Here is a 17,283-nt window from a genome sequence, read left to right as displayed (position 1 = left end):
GTGCAGCACACAGGAGCGTGGTGCCCCTGGCGAGGGGGAGGGCCTGCGGGTGGCTGGTGGTCAGCCTGCTCATGCAAGGAGAAGGACAACTGTCAGCTCCTGTCCCTCTGGTCCCTGGTCCCAGGCTGGTTCACCTGGCTCGGGATGGCTGTGTCTGAAGCAGTGCAAGGGGTTGCTGTTTGTTATCCCCCCACTTGGGGCTGACTCACTTCCTGCCTTCGTAACTCATTTGAAACCTTCCTGTTTTTGACTCCTGACTGCAAAACATCTAGTGAAGTCATTTATGAAGCTGGTTACAGAAACTGTATTCTGCTGCCCCATACTGCTTTGCATCAATTCTTTTTGGCCCAGCTGGCTGGTAGGACAGCAGCGGTTTTGGGGTTTTTTTTTTGCACACTGGAACACAGCGTTGCTACCAGTGGGAGCCTCCTGTCAGGAGCTGAGCTGTATGTAGGACCTATGCTCAGCAGGCATCGCAGCAGGGCAGCAGGCCAAGGCCTCACTGAGATCATGGGGCTCTCATGGTGTGGTAATCAACCACTCAGGACCTTGCCTTTTTAGATAGAAAAACAACTTATAGCAAAATGGCTAAAAGAATGATAAACCAGAGAGGGATTACCCTGGCAGGGTTCAAGAATCTAGGGTGGATACATTGGCTGTCATGGAGGACCCTGAACAAAACTGCAGGGCTCCTCTGGTGATACTGGAGCCTTCTGTGCAGCTACAGAGCAAAGCTTTTCCTTTAGGACAAGTAATATGGGCATGTATGTGCACTCACGTACACAAACAGGCTCTGTGGGGGAGGTTAATGGTGTTTCTGTGTGAATCTCTGCAGGCATTTCCTACTGGGAACGATTCCCAGTACAGAAAAGAATGTCACGGAGGGCAGCTTCAGCTCTCCTGTCTTGGCACATTCCCCCTTCTTTGTGAGCCCTGTCTGCCAGCAGAGCCCTGTAACTTCTGCAGGCTGCACGGGGCAATAGTAGTACGCAGAAGGGCTGCTCCTACTGTTCCCCTCCTCTCTTCCAGGTATGTTGCCATGGCCCTTTGCTGCTCACACAAGAGTTGGAAGCGCTGTCTTTTAGCTTATATATCCATCACAGTGCAAAATAGAGCTTATCTGGTTTGTGATATATCTTTCTAAACATGCAAAATTTCACATTTCATGAAGAATTTCCCCAGGTTTCTTTATCAGCTTCTTTTGAATCAAATGGCTGCACTGCATATTAAAGCCATGAGATAGAAGTCAGTAGGAGAGTGCACAAGACTTATACGTGAATTCAACCTGAAGAAATTTGACACCTAGAAACAAAAAAGTAAAAAAGAACATAGTATGTTTAAGGCTTTACACAACAGAAAAAAAGACCTATGGAACTCATCTCTGAAGATAAAATAAGCAATTTGTTACAGAGAAATGCTGTAAGCAGGAATGGAAGATTTATGAAATTATGCAAGAAACATCTGTATGTCTACTGTGCTTTCTGAAGACAGTTTTTGTGAAAGATACTTACGTATGAATCTGATTTATCTCTGATGCCTCCATGTTTCATACTGCTGTAAAGCTTTTGCTTAAATAGCTTTACTTATGAGAGACTCTCTCTTCTGAGAACACATTCCTCCCCAGTGAAAGAGGAAAATTAGCCCCTTGTATTTATAAAGAATACAGAGAACAGCAATGAATAAAGCAAAAAAGCTGAAACTGCCAGGTGGTGCTGACAGCAGAACCTGGGCTGTGATTTGGTGCCTTTACAAAGTACTGCTTGTCTACATATTGTGTTTCTGAGAACATTGCACTCAGGGCTGTATTGTTATCTTGTTTAGCTTAACATAATATTGCCTCAAGAAATTCCAGCCACTGAATTAGGGTGAGGTCTAGACTTCCTGTCAAAAAACAAATTCTGCTAGTCAAAACTTTCCAGATGAGATGTGAAGATGATAGTAACCATCCCAACTGATGTCAGCTGTTGAGAATGATGCACAGCATATATATCTTCTCTTTTCTGTCACCATATAGCTTTTTTCCCTGAGCCTTTGCTTTAGCTCCACAAAGCGAACTGAAGAACCTGTCCTGCCACCTTTCCTTTCTGAAAGCCTATATAAGTGTTTAGACTTTACTGGTCGTGTTTTCCTTCTTGCTTGGAAAATGGACTGAGGAAGTGCCATTATCTCCCTGTGGATCTCTCTGCTGCTGTTGAGCTACTTTCTGTTTTAGGTTATTCAGCTGATGAGCGCATAGTGAAACTTACCTCTTGTCACCCAAGAAATGGAGATAATCCCTACCAGAGATCACCCAAACCAGCGAGAGTGTATTGGATTGCAGGAAACAGATTAATTTAGTTCAGAGCTGCTTACAAGGAGGTTTTAAAACATGGGACTGAGGTGGGGATATGTGATGAAAGTTGCACCAGTGAGCACTGCAAATGCTGCTGAATTTCAGCCCGAAATATAACTGTTCTCTCTTGTGCAAAGACTCGTGCAAGTTCATTCAAGCATCACTACTGTTAAGTCCTATCAGGGCCTTTGCTTCTCATACCCAAACTTGACAAGCATCAACCACCAGAAAGCTCAAGGCAGTGCCTGAGAGCTCAGACACAGCATTTTCTTTGACTACACTGGGTATTTCTTGCTGCTGAAAGATTAAATCTCAGTTCCAGATGCTTTTTAAACATCGGGATATTTCACACTTGGATCTGCACTCAGAGTCAATGGATCTGCCTTCCAGTGATACTTACTTACTTGTTGTTACTTATTTCAATAGGGCTATTAAAATAGTGAGTAGTTTTGTGTCTGAAGTCTCTGCTCCTGTGAACTGTATTTTGTGCATTTGCCAAGTTAAGAATCTGTAAACTAGACCTTGGGATGAAACAAAAGATGATACAAACCTTTGTTTTGAGTATGGATGATCTGAGCCTTTGTACAGACTCAGAGGAATGTGGTTATTAACAACAAATAGTCTCTCAATTTTTCTCTTCTCCAAAGTAACTGGTCCACACATGAGCACAGTTTTTGTGGTAACCCTAAGGGTGAGCGCAAACATCAGAGTTCTCATGAAAAGCATTTGATATACTTTATGGTCAGAGAGGGGGAAGAAAAGTAAGACTGGATTGCTGCAGATCCACAATACCCGGGATAGTGCTCCCAGTTCCCTCTAGACCTGTAGACAGACTGGGTTTCTCCAAGCTCTTCAAAAATTGTCTGTGAAGGATTACTTCCCAGAATATGTCCTCAAGAAGCTCCCAAGCTCTCTGGCTAGGCTGGGATGAAGGTGGCAGCGGAGCAGGAGTGATTGCCTTTGGTGAGCCCTGATTCAGTGTCGGTCTGAAATGCAAGGTGTTGGGTGTTCAGACAATGGTGGTGGAAGTTTAATCTTCCAGGGATAAATCCACAGATCAGAGAGCAGAGCATGCCTCTACAGGATTTGTACTGCTATTCTGCAATGAGAAGCTGGGAAAGAGTTTGGAAATATCCATCTAATGCCTGGTAAATGAGTGTCTATGCTGAACAAAGCAAACATTGCCACACTTGCCAGTTTTGCCAGTGAAGCTTGTAGGATGAGTGGGCACTGGAGTTTCAAGTAATCCCTCTCTCAGAAGCAATCTGTCTCGAGTCAATGGTGAGCAGCATTGGGATGGGGCAAGCAATCTGTGCTGCTGTTTCTGCTGCGCTGTTTGTGGATAAATGAAGGCATTTAGTTAACCAGACGTGTAATTCCAGACCGTTTTAATAAGTTTGAATTACACACACTGAGCATCTTGATGCAGGTACGGAAGAATAGGTTTGTTTATGCCAGTTTTAAATACCACTCACGTTATTTTGGATACCAGTGATGTTAGACTACAAGTCTAATCTCTTCTCTGTTAGGGACTTACTTTTTATTTAGATTTTAAAACTGTATTCAAATGAGGTTTTGACCGAAACTGAATCACTATGTACTTGAAAGCTAAGGAGCTTATCAGGCATCTGATAATGTTTTCAGGATTTCCCCAGATTAGACCGCGGAGTGTACAGACAGGAAGCTGAAGTATTGAGCGCCTGACCAGAGCTTCCTCCTGTGCAAGAGTGGGGGTTTCTCCAACTTGAATCTTTAGCTTTACAAGCACAGTCTGAATCTTGAAGTCCAAAGGATAAAAAGCACCCAAATCTCTCAGCTGGGTCCAAGAGCATGGAGAATGGAGTACTGCACTTACGCCCTGCTTGCAAGGTCAGCGAAAACACCTCTCCCTGCTACTGCTTACCTTCCTGGCTCCTTATCAAGCAGGGAATCAGAAAGGGACTTTCCAGAGCTATAAACATGTGAGCTGAAGAGATGGAATGAACCTTTATGCAAATGTCTTGATTCCCTTCCCTTTATAAAGATAAAAAGTTTTTGAGAGAGCAACGGTTCCTCCAGAATGTGGGTGTCCAGAGTTATTGCCTCGGACTGGCTGGATCTCTCTGTGCTGTCTGTCTGTCTGTCCGCCTTTCTTTCTGCTTGTCTGTCTTTCCATTGTAGAGAACAAAGCGGAGTGATGTAAAACAGAAAATGAGAAAAGCAAACCTTTGGTGATTGAAGAGGAGGAAGGAAAATGAAAGAGAAAAAGCTGAAGAGTGGGAAAAAGAAATAAATAAAATGAATTTTGGGGATTCCACTGTGAGTAAGAGCTAAAAAAAAAGTAAGCTGATTTATTACATATTTATCTTCTGCCAGAGAATCAGTGCTCCTTGTGTGTGTGAGGGGTGAACTGCACATTAAAGATTGAATCAAAATGCCAAATTCTTCCTCAATTCCTCCAGCTTTAAACGAGTGTAATTCCGACAGCTCCGATGGATTTACAATTTGTAAACAGCAGCTGAATCAAGATCAAGTCCTTTAAGTCATTTTGAGTTATATTTATGCTGAAGTTATGAGAAATTTAGAATGACTTTTAAATAACGTTTTGTCAGGGAAGCTGCACATTTTCTAATGCTTGTCTTCACTGGGCAGGAATTTTGCTATGGTCACTGAGGTGCTGTTTTGACTTTATTCTGAATCCAATGGCAGTACAGAAAGAAGGGGTGATGTTTCCTTGCATTATGATTTATGTATGTTCATTTTGACTTTACATGAGTATTTTAACAACTGTTTAAATGGGGAAATGGCATGAGGGAGTTGATGTAAGTATTTTTTTTCTCCATGAAATGCCGCTGATTTTGAAAGTGCAGTGTTTGACTCCAGCAGGAGGGTTTAGCTGGCTACACCTTGCTTTCTTTCACATTAATTCCTTATTCTTTTGCAGCTTTATTTCTTCCTTTGCATGCTCTGAGCTTAGCTGGGCATCCAAAACTTTGTTCTACAGTATGAAAGAAGAGGGACAGAGGACGCACCACAGGTTTTCTTGGTGAAATTTCCAGGCTTTTGTAGGTGTTGAGATGGGCATCTGGAGCCTGTAGGATAAGGCAGCTCCCATCCCTCTCTTTCTTCATGTAATTAGACAGTTATTCTTATGTTCTTTTTTATTTCAGAATAGTTTTTTTTGCTAAAAAATGTCGTTTTGAATGAGCCGAAATTATTGACAGAGATGGACGGGGTGGTGCAAATAGTATTGGATAAACATCATAAAAAGTAGAAATATTTTGACATTTTTAGAATTAAATGCTAATTCTTTCTTTGAATATGCTATTTTCATTTTCATGTTGTTCTAACATATTGTTTTTATGCAGCAATAGTGACAGCAAAGAAGAAACAAAGTATTCTGTTTTAGACCAAGAAGTACCCTCTAGTACAGCTAAAATTATTTGCTTATTTATTTATTGTTCAGAAAAGAACAATAATCACTCCAGGTTCCGCTAAATGGCATTTTTCTTTTTTTTTTTTCTTCTTCTTTTATTTTTGTTATATATATGTATATATATATATATATATATATATATATAGTTAGTAGAGGAAAACATGGCTAATTGCCACAACCAAAAGTCCACACCATTGTCAGGACCAGCTATATTTCAGCTGTATTAATCAGTCAGAGTATGGAGATTTCATGGGCAATTAAAAAGTGGATTATTTTTATGAGAAAAATGTACCCTTTAATGTGCTTTTATTGGTCTTTTAGATTAAATATATAATCCACCTTTTCCCATAATTAGAAAAAAAAAAAAAAAGAAGAAGAAGAAGAAGAAAAATCAGTTTTCATTATTGAAATAGATTTTCTGGAAAACTTTTGACCCAATTCCCTAACATCATGAAAGGCTGCAGCTAGTCTCTTTCCCGCAGTGTTTCAGGTGCCCGTGCTCCATTGCAGCTTCCACTGGGGCTGAGTTCTTCCCTTGGGAAGCAGAGCCTGGAGATCCTGGAGCTGAGGGATGTTTGCCAGGACAGAGGTTTCAAGTGTGTCAGTGACTGCCTGCAGCCTTTGTGGGGGATTCAGTAAGGAGAAATCCGGAAAACACAGAGCTGCTGAAAACTATTTCAAAGCTTGGATTCTTTAGTGCATACTGGATAGCCAAGTCGACAACTTGAGCAATGCCATGTGTAGAAATCAAAGAACATCTTTACTTTCCATTGTAATCATTTGTAGCAGTCAACACACTTGATTAAAACGTTCTAGAGATGATCATCGAATCTGAATGGCACCCAGAACTATTTTCTTTAAAATCAGCCCTGGTGAGCTCAAAGGGAGCCAGAATTAACATGGTGGTGAGCTTATCCCAGTGAGGAGAAGGCTGGCTCCCCGCGGGCTGTCTGCATCAGCGCTTCTCAGCCTTTTCTAATGGGGCCTTTTTGGAAAAGCCACGGCTGGACCATTTCCCATGCACAACAAGGAGCCGTCTGCACCTGCAGGCGCTCACTGGCAGCATCCAGAGAGTGGCTCCCGGCTCCGTCTGCCAGCACTGGCGCTTCTCTGCCAAACGGAGCAGACGTGTGGTTTGGATCTTCTAAATGAGCTCGTGCACTGAGCAGGTTCTGGTGTCTGACAGCAAGCGGTGGGCTGCAGCCCATGGGCTGTGTAACACCCACCCAGCCCCCAGTGGTGTCACACCTGCACCTGGTCACGAGCCAGAGCTCTCGGGCTGTTGCATTCACTGTTATGTGCCTCTGCATAGCTATGGCCGGTCTGCACAGCACTTGAGCTGTTTCATTATTCTGATTTTAATAGTAGTCAATTTCAGTGAATTAATGTTGAAATGGGCTATGTGTGAACAGAAAGCGCGCTTGCTCTTCACAGCTTATTTTAAGTAGCTACAGTATAGTTACAATATAAATACAGCCATCTCTTGTAGGATCACTGGAGTTTGAAGGGATGTTTAAAAGCCTTTGAATCCAACCAGCCTTTCTATATTTCAACTCCATCTTTTATGTTTCAAGTATTCAGATATTGAACCTGTCTGAAAAAAAAAAAATCTCCAGTTTCTAATGGATTTCTAACTAATAAATAATTGAATAATAATAGCCCAATATAAATAAGAATAAAATCCTTGCTGAGAGATCATGGCGTTCCTTTTTTAAATAATGCAATAATTGCGAAAACATTTTAATTAATTAAAACTATTAATTAAAGTTTGCCTGTTTTTCAACTACTTACGCAGGGCCTAATCACTTCGGGTTAGTGATACAGAGCACAGCAGTTGCACAGGGACAAAGACTTGTAAGTATCTGTGTTATTGCCACAGATAGAACAATGCCAGTTCTTTTGAATTCTTAAAGATGTAGAAATTGGAAGGGAGCAAGGAATAGCCAGCTAGTCTCTCCTGTTTGCTTTACCCCCCTCTCACTGTGTTACTGGATGTTTAGATTGTGTCTGACATGTATGGCTGGACCAGTCCTTTCTGGTGCTTGGTTCCGCCATGTGCATCAGGAATTGGTTCGGGTGAGCAATTCATAATACCACGTGTTGGGATGCAGCACGTGCCTTGCACCCAGCATCTGCAGCACATGCCTGGTTGGATATCTGAGCCCAGGGAGGAAGCGCTGCTGGATTTGGGACCAGCTCCATATATGAAGAGGTAGGCCTTTTCCTGACACTGTTACTGACATGAAACGTTTTGCCGTTAGGATTAAAAACGTATCAATGAAATGATAAGGAATAAATAGGGTTGGAGTTTCACAGCTTTGCAAGGGCTTTTAACTTCTCGGCTCTCATTTGCCCTCATTAGCATGCTGAGAATGGGCTTTCTGGCTGTCCTTGCTGCTCCTTGCAACATCTGGGCAGTGTCAATGCAGCTGTTACTGCAGTTGTGTCCATGTGCAAAGTGCATGTTTTATACTGTTTACATTCCCTGCTCAGTGCTCCCTTCGGTCCTCTGGCAGTGCATAGAGAGAAATCTGGAAACAAGGATATCTGTATTTTTCAGTATAAAAACATGTTGGAATCGTGTTTGGAGAGGTGTAACCTACTGTGCCTTCCTTTAAGCGTAACTGAAACTGTGCTGTAGTATCACCATACTCTATGCACGACAGAGATTACTAAAAGTACTTGTTTTGAGAGGCTTTTATAATTATTACTGATGGCAAGAAAGTTTTAAAGCTCTGAAACAAGTTTCTCATGCTATGATTTTCCATATGATTGTTTTAAACACCCACAGTGTTCATGCATGGCAGTCAAGGTGTAATATGTTTCAAATATCGATCAAAGCATTTTGCCATGTATTTTTTTCTTTAAATTAAATTAGTGGTGCAATGCAAAAACTGTCAGTTTCAGGTCAAGAAATGAAATGGAATATGTAATGATTTTTATCTTTCGCAAAGGAAAACGGTCTGTTGCACAAAGTAATGTGTTGTTGGAAAATGTGATTAAAATGGTGACAACAGAACTGAACCTCCAGATAAGCAGAGTGGAATAATTCTACAGGGGAGGAAATTGCATGTTTGTTATTCGTGACATGGGTATTGGCAGCAGAAACACAGCTACTGCCTGAAATTAAAAATGCATCCAGAAAGTAACTGCGAGTTTCAGAAAGCAGTTTGGGAACAAACGCAGCTGCTTCTGCCAAGAGCAAAACATGGGGGGGGGGGGGCGCTCCAGGGGGGCTAACACAAATTCATAATAAAATGTGAGATTGTTTCTTTCAAATACAAGTATAAAAAATAGGGTTTTTTTAAAGCTCTTTTTTTTTTTTTGTTTAGTGGAGGGGGACTACAAAAGTCTACGTGTTCTTCCTGGGCTGAAGGCATTGCTGGCTTGATGCATTTGAAGGGTTCAGGAGGAGGAATCAGTTTCTTGTTTGACAGTGGGAGCCCAGGGAGCGATGCTGGAGCAGGGCGTGCCTAGCAACCAGGTGTCTGTCTGATGGAAATAGTAGAGCAGAGTGCAGCTCAAGTGTGAAGCTTTTTCTTTGCGATTGCACTGGAGGTCTGCTCTTGTATTTTTCAGTACTGAATACGGTTTTTACAAAACTGGGGATGAGTTGGAGCTTCTCTGCTTGTAAGCACAGAGATGTTTGTCTGCAAACATGGATATTTGCTTTATCAAAATGGATTAACAAAATTGACAAAGCGCTAAGATATACAGAGTGTTTGCCTTGTGTCCAAGCACTGTGTCAGGACCTCTCTGCTGATCCTTATATTTTAACGCAGAGCAGCTCTGTATTGGTGCATGTAATGGGAGCAGAGCTGCTCAGCAAAGCAAGGGCCCAGCTGCTGTGCTGCCTGTCCTGCCGCCTCAGTGCCTCCTTCTTCTGCTCTGTCCTCTTGCTTCATCCAGCCAGATGGCAGCATAGCTGTGGGATATGTGTTTTCCCACTAGCTATGGGGGGGAAATGTATTTAACTCAATAAGGGTGAAAAAGATGCATTATGCTCCTAATGAAATGTGACCATATTCATATTTTTATTTCAAGTTCCCCATCAGTGTTAATTAATTATCACTCACAATGTGCTCATTTAAAACGTATCTGGATTCACACGGAGCTGCAGTACATCATTGACTGGTTAAGAAGCATTAAAATCTCACTCTTTGGTGTGTACACAGACAAATGTAGATGTTGTATTAGCAAGAAAGGTACTAACAACAACATGGAGAATAAAAATAGGGGATGGTAAGGAAAACGCCAAAGTTTTACACAATCCATTAACTTGATAGCTTTAGGATCATTATGTTCATTTCCTGTTAAAACATATTTAATTCAGAAGGAAACTTATGGAAGAATAGTCTTCAGGCACTTAACATTACTTAATCACTCTAAAAAGATTCGCCTTTTGGTGTAGCACTAAAACTTTATACAGTGATTGCCTATTAAGTGCCTGTCCTTTAGGGATAGTTATTTCTAGTGTAATAAGACCTCCAAGCTGTGAGGTACTAAGTGACCCTGATGGAATAGGAAAAAATAATGTTTCTTCAATAAGTGGATTTATGGTCTGTTGAGAGGCTCACCTCCTTACTGCTCTTACAGTGGTAGAACAGTATAATTCTATGGGCTTTCTTCTTGTTTGCAAGTGCACGAATTTAATTCTTGAGAAAATGAGTTCTCAGAGGCTGGCAGACGCTCCAGGAATGACACTGATAGGACAGAGGATGCCATGTGTGAAGTTGATATTGGGTCAAAGCAGAATGTGTCTGACATTGGCATTGTGTGTTTTTAAGGTGAAAGAGAACCAATGCGTTGTGACGACACTAAATGCAGCAGGAAAACTGAGAGAGAGTTTGACCTTTTCTCCTACATATTTTAAAAAAACCTCTAAAATCAACTTACCTTGAAAATGACTGGGATTGTGAAGATGCACTCATCCATACCAGCAGTTTAGGAATTTAAGTTAGACAGCGGCTGTGCTGGTGGAGAATCTGGGTGGGATGTCCTTCAGGTGGAACACTGGGACATGTTAGCTTGCTTGCAGCTACCTCAGGTCCATTTACTGAGCATTGAGGAGGGGGTTGTGATGTTTTCCCTTGTCTTTAGTGTGTCTGATTGGTCAGAATATAAATGAGCAACCAAATCAGTGTCCCCCTGCTCTGGGTGCCCACACAGTGCTGGCTGCTCCAGGGCATACCTATCGACTCTGTGCCCAGGAGACTGTTCCAGGGGCACTTCCATGCTTTATTCTATTTGGCTACTTCTCTATTTTACCATACTTCATTCCATTACCATTCCATTACCATCAATGTTTTCATTGATCACTGTTTGATTTTTTTCATATTCTAGACTTGAAGAGTCACTATCACAGCAGGGCTGGGCTACAGAAAGATATCTCGCTTTACATCAGCAAAGATCTCCTTGGTAAGCCGTGCTCCTGTGACCAATCAGAAAAACCAAACAAGCAAAATGCATTGAATTACAGAATCATGGAATTATTGAGTTTGGAAAAAAACTGTAAGATTATCAGGTCCAGCCACCCACCCACACCAACACTGCCCACTAAACCATGTCCCTGAGTGCCACATCTCCATGGTTCTTGAACACCCCCAGGGATGGTGACTGTACCCCCTCTCTGAGCAGCCCGTTCCAGTGCCTGACTACTCTTTCAGAGAAGTTTTTCCTAATATCCAACCTGAGCTTCCCCTGGTGCAACTTAAGATCATTCCCTCTTCTCCTATCAAATGAGACTGCTGTGATATCTTCTTTCAAATGAAAATTTGCCTGTTATTTGAGGGTCTTAACAAGAAGCTACTTGTGCTAATTTGTTTTTTTCTCTCTATAGTAGATGTCTCACAAAGCCAGCAGCCTAACTGGGGGGACTGAACTGGTCTGAGGGTACCACAAGACACTTGCTTTGCAAGAGAAATTGTTCAAGAAGCATATTTGAAAATTCTGTTGTTTGGATGACTGCCTTAATAAACTAAGAAAACAATTAACAGCAGTAGAGCCACAGGCATGCTGTGGGATGCTGCAGCAGCCAAACTGCTGGGTGCTGTGCCAAGCACTGCGCTGGGGCTCTGCCGACTGGGCTGCGGGTGCCGCTCCGTCAGCTGAAAAAGTGGCACAGGGTGTTTGCAAAATCACTCATTTCCCTCTGCTCAGGTGTTGGCTGTTCACTCGTAGTGAAGGTTTTAGAAAGAAATCTGAGAGCTGTTCCTAGTGAAATGGTTTAGAAAAGCTGATGCTGATTGCTGCAGGACAGGCTGTATAGAAAACAAGATTTGACATCCATGCAGAGCTCAGCCCACTGCGTGGCAGTCACCAACGTGCTGCCAGTGGGCTCTGCTGGGAGGGTCGGATTCCTGCCACCACTGGGCAATCTTTTTGAGGGTGATTAGAATAAATTGGACATTTTTATTGGAAATTTGGAAAAAAATTTTCAAATTACTCTCTCAGGGGACAACATATAAACTCCTTAAACTTTTAACATTTTGTTTCAATATTTCATAAATATATGCTTACTTATAATTTGCTTATATACTTATAAGAAAACCAGCACTAGAACAAAATAATTCATTCTCTTTCAGCCATGCTGTTAAATACATTTACCTAAATTTTGTTTGTGAGGGTAAAGTGAAAGATTTAATCTGAACCTCTTCAACCTCCAAATATTTTACCTCACAGCAAATATTTCTTTTCACTGATCCTGAAAAGACTTTTTGAGACATCTCATCTGGAATATAGAGAAATATGCTTAAACTGTTCCAAATAAATCTGAAACTTTTTTTTTTTTTTTTTTTTTTTTAATGGGGACACCACAGAGTGTGTGCAGTGCTGTGCAGATGCAGTGTCTCATCTAGTGACGTTGAAGGGATGAGCACATCATCCAACATCTTACCCAATCTGTTTCTCCTCAAAAATTCTAAGTTTGGGGTGTGAAGTTTGATGACACCAGTGACTTCTCTTACATTTGTACAGTAATGATGAGGTGTTTCCTGGCTGAGATGCCAGCTTTGATCACCAGTGCACTTGAGCAGCACTTTATCTGTAGCTCAAAACTGCTGTGCTGGGGTAAGGCTGTCACCCTGGGATGAGACTGTCACATCAGAGCAGGCTGTGCCACAACAGCAGGGCAGCCATGGCACGGATGGCTCCTGCTTGCCTTTCTGCCACCCAGACTCTGATGGCTGGAGGGTTGTACCCATACTGGAATTCCTTCTTTGGAGCATCTAGAAGTATTAGATTGCTGTATGACTCTGGAAGATTTTACCTCTGTGCCTTCATACTTTATTTAAAAAAAAGAAAAAAAGAAGAAGAGAGAGAGAAGAAAAAGAAGGAAATGTATAACTTATCCCTGTGAAATTCTCAAACAAAGGCTTCCAGGAAAGTGCTGAGTGTTGTACTGTTTATGCTCCTTAGCTATAAATTTCATTTTTTATTACCAGCGATTCTGCTATGTGTTAGGGCACCTTCTGTCTATGAATGTGGCCTCCTTTGTGCCAAAAGAAAACATAAAATAGCCTGTTTCTCAATATATATGTCCTCAAGCCATTATTTTGCATCTGACCTATGGTCTGGATAGAGTTGCTTTGGCTACAGTGAAGATTTCCCTCTTCTGTTTTACAGCACCTGGAGGAAAGCCAAGCACCGGGGAGAGAGAGCAGAGGATGAGATAGAGCCACTCATCAGAATGGCCTTGAAACGAATGTTGTGTATCCTCAGCTTTGAGAACTGAATTCCATGGGTTGTAATTGAATCCTTTGTCAGACCCATGGGGCTCAGTTCTTCAGCTTGGATATTTCTGTCTTCACATACACCGGAGATCAAAGAAGCACTTGATCATGTGCTGACTCTTCTGGATTCTGATAGCAGCAAATAGGAAGGAGAAAGAATAACTGATGTGAATCACTCTGGCAGGGAGGTTTCACTGCAAAGACCAAGCTCTCTCATGTCGAGTAGCTGCACAGTGATTGAACCTCTCCGTGGCTGATAGTCTGTCCCTGCATGGCTGCTTGCTGGTTAATTCAACTCCCAGTTTTATCGAAGTTACACATAAAGTGCTGAGATGATGTTGACTGAATTATGCTTCCCAAAAATTGTGTGCGCTGCTGAATGTGGCTCTGATCCCAGATGGGACCAGCAGCACCCCGGCCCTGCCAGGTCTATCCACTGTCGGTGTGCTGCAGCCTCCCGTGGGATCACTGCTGCACAGTTACTGTTTCCTCTTTTTTGGCCACCTGGAGGTGGACTCATTCAAGTTGTGGGCTGCCAAAGTTTGTGTTTCTTCCTTGGAAGATCCGTGTTAAAGTTTATTTTCTTTCAAGCGTCAGGAAAATAAAATTTATGGTCTTCAAACACGTAAAGAGGTATAATTACCAACAAGATTTCTACTTCGTTCCTGCAATAATAACCCTTCCTAAATTACATTTTTCAAACTCAGTAAAATGGATCAGTTACTGATCTCATCCCTGTGGTGCAATGCTGTTAAAAGCACAGGAATATTAAAATCCCACAGGTGCAGGAGGAGCGTGTTCAGCTAAGTAGTTTAAAGCTGCTGTGTGCCTTTTATTCTGAAAATGTATTTACACTAAAAATAATCAGATGTAATCACTGTTGCCTGTGGATACAGATGTACCTTTGTACCGATGTGCTTTTCATATAAATTTTATTCTAGGGTTTGAAGGCTTTCTTTGTGGCTGTCTGAAGCATATCATGCTCCCCAGTTGTGAGATAATGGTTCTTGGAAGGACTCACCAGTCCCACCAGCTCCTGCTGGGAGATATCCATTAAACAAGGAGGAGAAACACATACAAATGAAAGGGAAATTCTGAAGTTTCATTTCTGCTATACTCCCTGTCAAGAAGAGGGAATTAAACTGGAGGTCAGAGTTAGCAAAATCTGCAAAAGAAGAGAGTGAGGCAGCAGCTGCACAGAATGCCTGAGGCAGGCATCCGCTAGCAGGGCTGCAGCCCCACCTCTGGGGCAAAGCCCAGCCTGCAGGCACTGATGCAGCACAGGAGATGTGTGTGTGATGGCAGCCTCACAAAGCCACTGATGAAATCAAGATAGCCTTTGGTACAGCAGTTTTACTGCCCTATCACTTCAAGGGTGGTCCTTCAAGCATGGTGTTAGTAACGCCGGTTTTGCTCAGAAATGTACCGTAAGTTGTGAACTAACAATAGTGCTGCTGGTGTCTAGCTGGAAGTAATGGAATTTCTAGTCCGCTCTTAAATCCAGCCTGCCCTTCAGCCCTCAGTGCTGACCACTCTGTGTGCTCTTCCTTTGCTGTGAGCTCCTGTAGTTATTTTGATCCTTCCTTGCCCAACATGACAAAGCATTCTCTTTCCGGATACTCCGGGGATCTTTTCTTTAAATCACATGGTTCACCTTTCAAGAGCACTCCTGCAGAATTAAAATTATTTTTAACACGTGGCTTCAAACCAACTTGCCTTCTGCCTGCGCAGCCTTGCAGTATGCACAAAGACCCCTCTCCAGTCTGAGCTGGGCAATGCTCAGGCACTCCAACATGCCCAGGACCTCTGATGTGATTCCCATTGTGCACCTGGGTATGCGATGTGCTGGTTGATATAATACCCAAATTCTTTTAGCTTCTTCTGTACCCAGGCTTATGAAACTGATCGTTTTAATTTAGGCCTCTTCGTGTTTAATTTCAGAGGGAAATGTTGATTTGTCATTGTAATTTTTGCTTCTCTTTACAGACTCATTCAGGTGAATTCAGCTGTATTTGTTGCTGCTGTAGACTTGAAACTCAATTTTGGGCCAAGTAAAGCATTTGCTAGAAAAGATTACCCTTCTCTCTATTTTTTTCTAGCTGATTTACACCTCTTTCCAGTGTTTATTCACAGATCTCAGCCTGCACATTCTGTTCAGGTAAAGCAGTGGGCTGAGTCCTCCTGGCACAGCTATGGCAGAGCAGCATGACCACCCACATTTTACAGATAAATAAACTGAGTCCTGACCCTTAGAATGGGACAACAACCCTGAATTCCATTGTGTGCCTGCTGTATGTCAGTTCTGACTTTCTGCTTTTCATTCCCAACACATAAATGACAACAAGCACCTTCACCTGCTGGCAGGAGTGTTCCTCACTGTCCCGCTGAGGTTTTCTCCCTTGGCTGAGGTTCTGTCTCCACTTGCTGACCAACCACTGGTCCATTTCGCTTCCTCCCACCCCATGAAAGCCTCTGCCTTCGTTCTTGATACTGTGTGCACCTTGCCTGGTGGGTGCTGGTGGGAGAGGGGTGGGTGCCAGCTGCAGACTAGTATTTCTGCTCAGCAAATGATCTCAGGCACTTTCTAAAGGGTGACTACACACTGCACACTGCTCTGCAGAAGGCTCTGTGCTTGCTACCCTTTGGTACCCCAAGACAAGCTAGCTGCTGCCAAGTGCAGCTCATCCATTTTTGGCTAGCAGCCCTTTTTGCTTCCAGGAAAATGATGAGTTTATGTCAGGTTCAGTAATCCTGATGTCTGCACAGCTGAGAGAAATAGCGCTTTAATATGTGCATGACTGTGCATGTGTATATATGGAAACTACAGCTTTGACAAGCCTCTCGTCTGCCTTGGGAAGGAAACAGCAGGGTTTGAAAGCCATGGAGTCGCAATGCGCTGGCTAAGGTCAGCAGCTTTCAGTGACTCACAATCTGTTTTCCTGGCAGCCCTGCCATACAGCAGGTTGTGCCTTTTTTATCTTCTGATTCTTTCTTTTTTTTAAGAAAAGAAAGGCCTACATGAGAAAAGCTGCTAGCTCCAGACGTCCTGGAAGGCCTCTCCCTTTGACAGCATGCATGTTCTCGAGTACAGAAAGCTCTGCTCACTGGAATCTCTACCAGCCTATTTTCACACTGATACAGCTCTTTCAATTTACATTAGATTGAAGTTACTCTGAAAAATATTTGCTAGGCTGTCTCTCTGGTAGCCATCCTTGCTTTCCATTTTCTGTATGCTTGCAGCTGAGCTGAGGAGGAGCAATGGGCACAGGCAGCTGAAAGCTGCTCAGGCACCAAGATGCCTCTGGCTACCATTAAGCATCTAGTTTTGAGTAAGAGGGACAGATTTGTTTCACTTTTTCTTCCTTTTCTTTGCTAAAAATAGGATTCACACTGCCTCAGCATTTAAAAATAATATGTGGATTGATCAAATAATGTAATTTGTTAAAAGAACCTGAAAAGATAGAATTTTTTTACTTCCATTTCTTTTAATTTTTTTTGTTCTTTTTTTTCAGGCTTTCTTTAACTTTCCTCACCTTTGTTTCCCTTTCATTTATATTCCCAACATTTTGTTGTCAGCTGCCTCCTATACATACTGGAACAAGCACGGGCAATCATTGGGAAAGGCGGCTATTTCATTTCAAGACAAGAAGGAAACTTCTGAATCATATTTGCAATAAACATAAGCTGTGCTCAGATTTGTCTCTACAGGTACATATCTGCTCTGACCTGCGAACCTCCAGCTCTGCCCCACACACATGCAGGCACAGCCCCATGCTGTGCAATACAGCCCATACCTCCTAGGAGCA

The 17,283-nt window shown here is 42.5% G+C and overlaps 1 long non-coding RNA gene across 1 annotated transcript; it reads left to right on the top strand.

The window, feature by feature from the left end:
* The first annotated feature begins 4,078 nt into the window (after window positions 1–4,078).
* On the top strand, window positions 4,079–15,604 carry LOC122164398. The gene is made up of 3 exons (XR_006170217.1): window positions 4,079–4,201; window positions 11,091–11,165; window positions 13,371–15,604. It is a non-coding gene; the product is annotated as an uncharacterized LOC122164398 (long non-coding RNA).
* The last annotated feature ends 1,679 nt before the right edge of the window (window positions 15,605–17,283 follow it).

The sequence above is a fragment of the Centrocercus urophasianus genome, unplaced genomic scaffold (assembly GCF_019232065.1).
Source record: "Centrocercus urophasianus isolate 14NV4802_14NV808 unplaced genomic scaffold, USGS_Curo_1.0 seq_26, whole genome shotgun sequence".
Lineage (NCBI taxonomy): Eukaryota > Metazoa > Chordata > Aves > Galliformes > Phasianidae > Centrocercus > Centrocercus urophasianus.
Note: the sequence above shows the minus strand (reverse complement) of the source record. Positions and strands in the feature narration are given on the sequence as shown.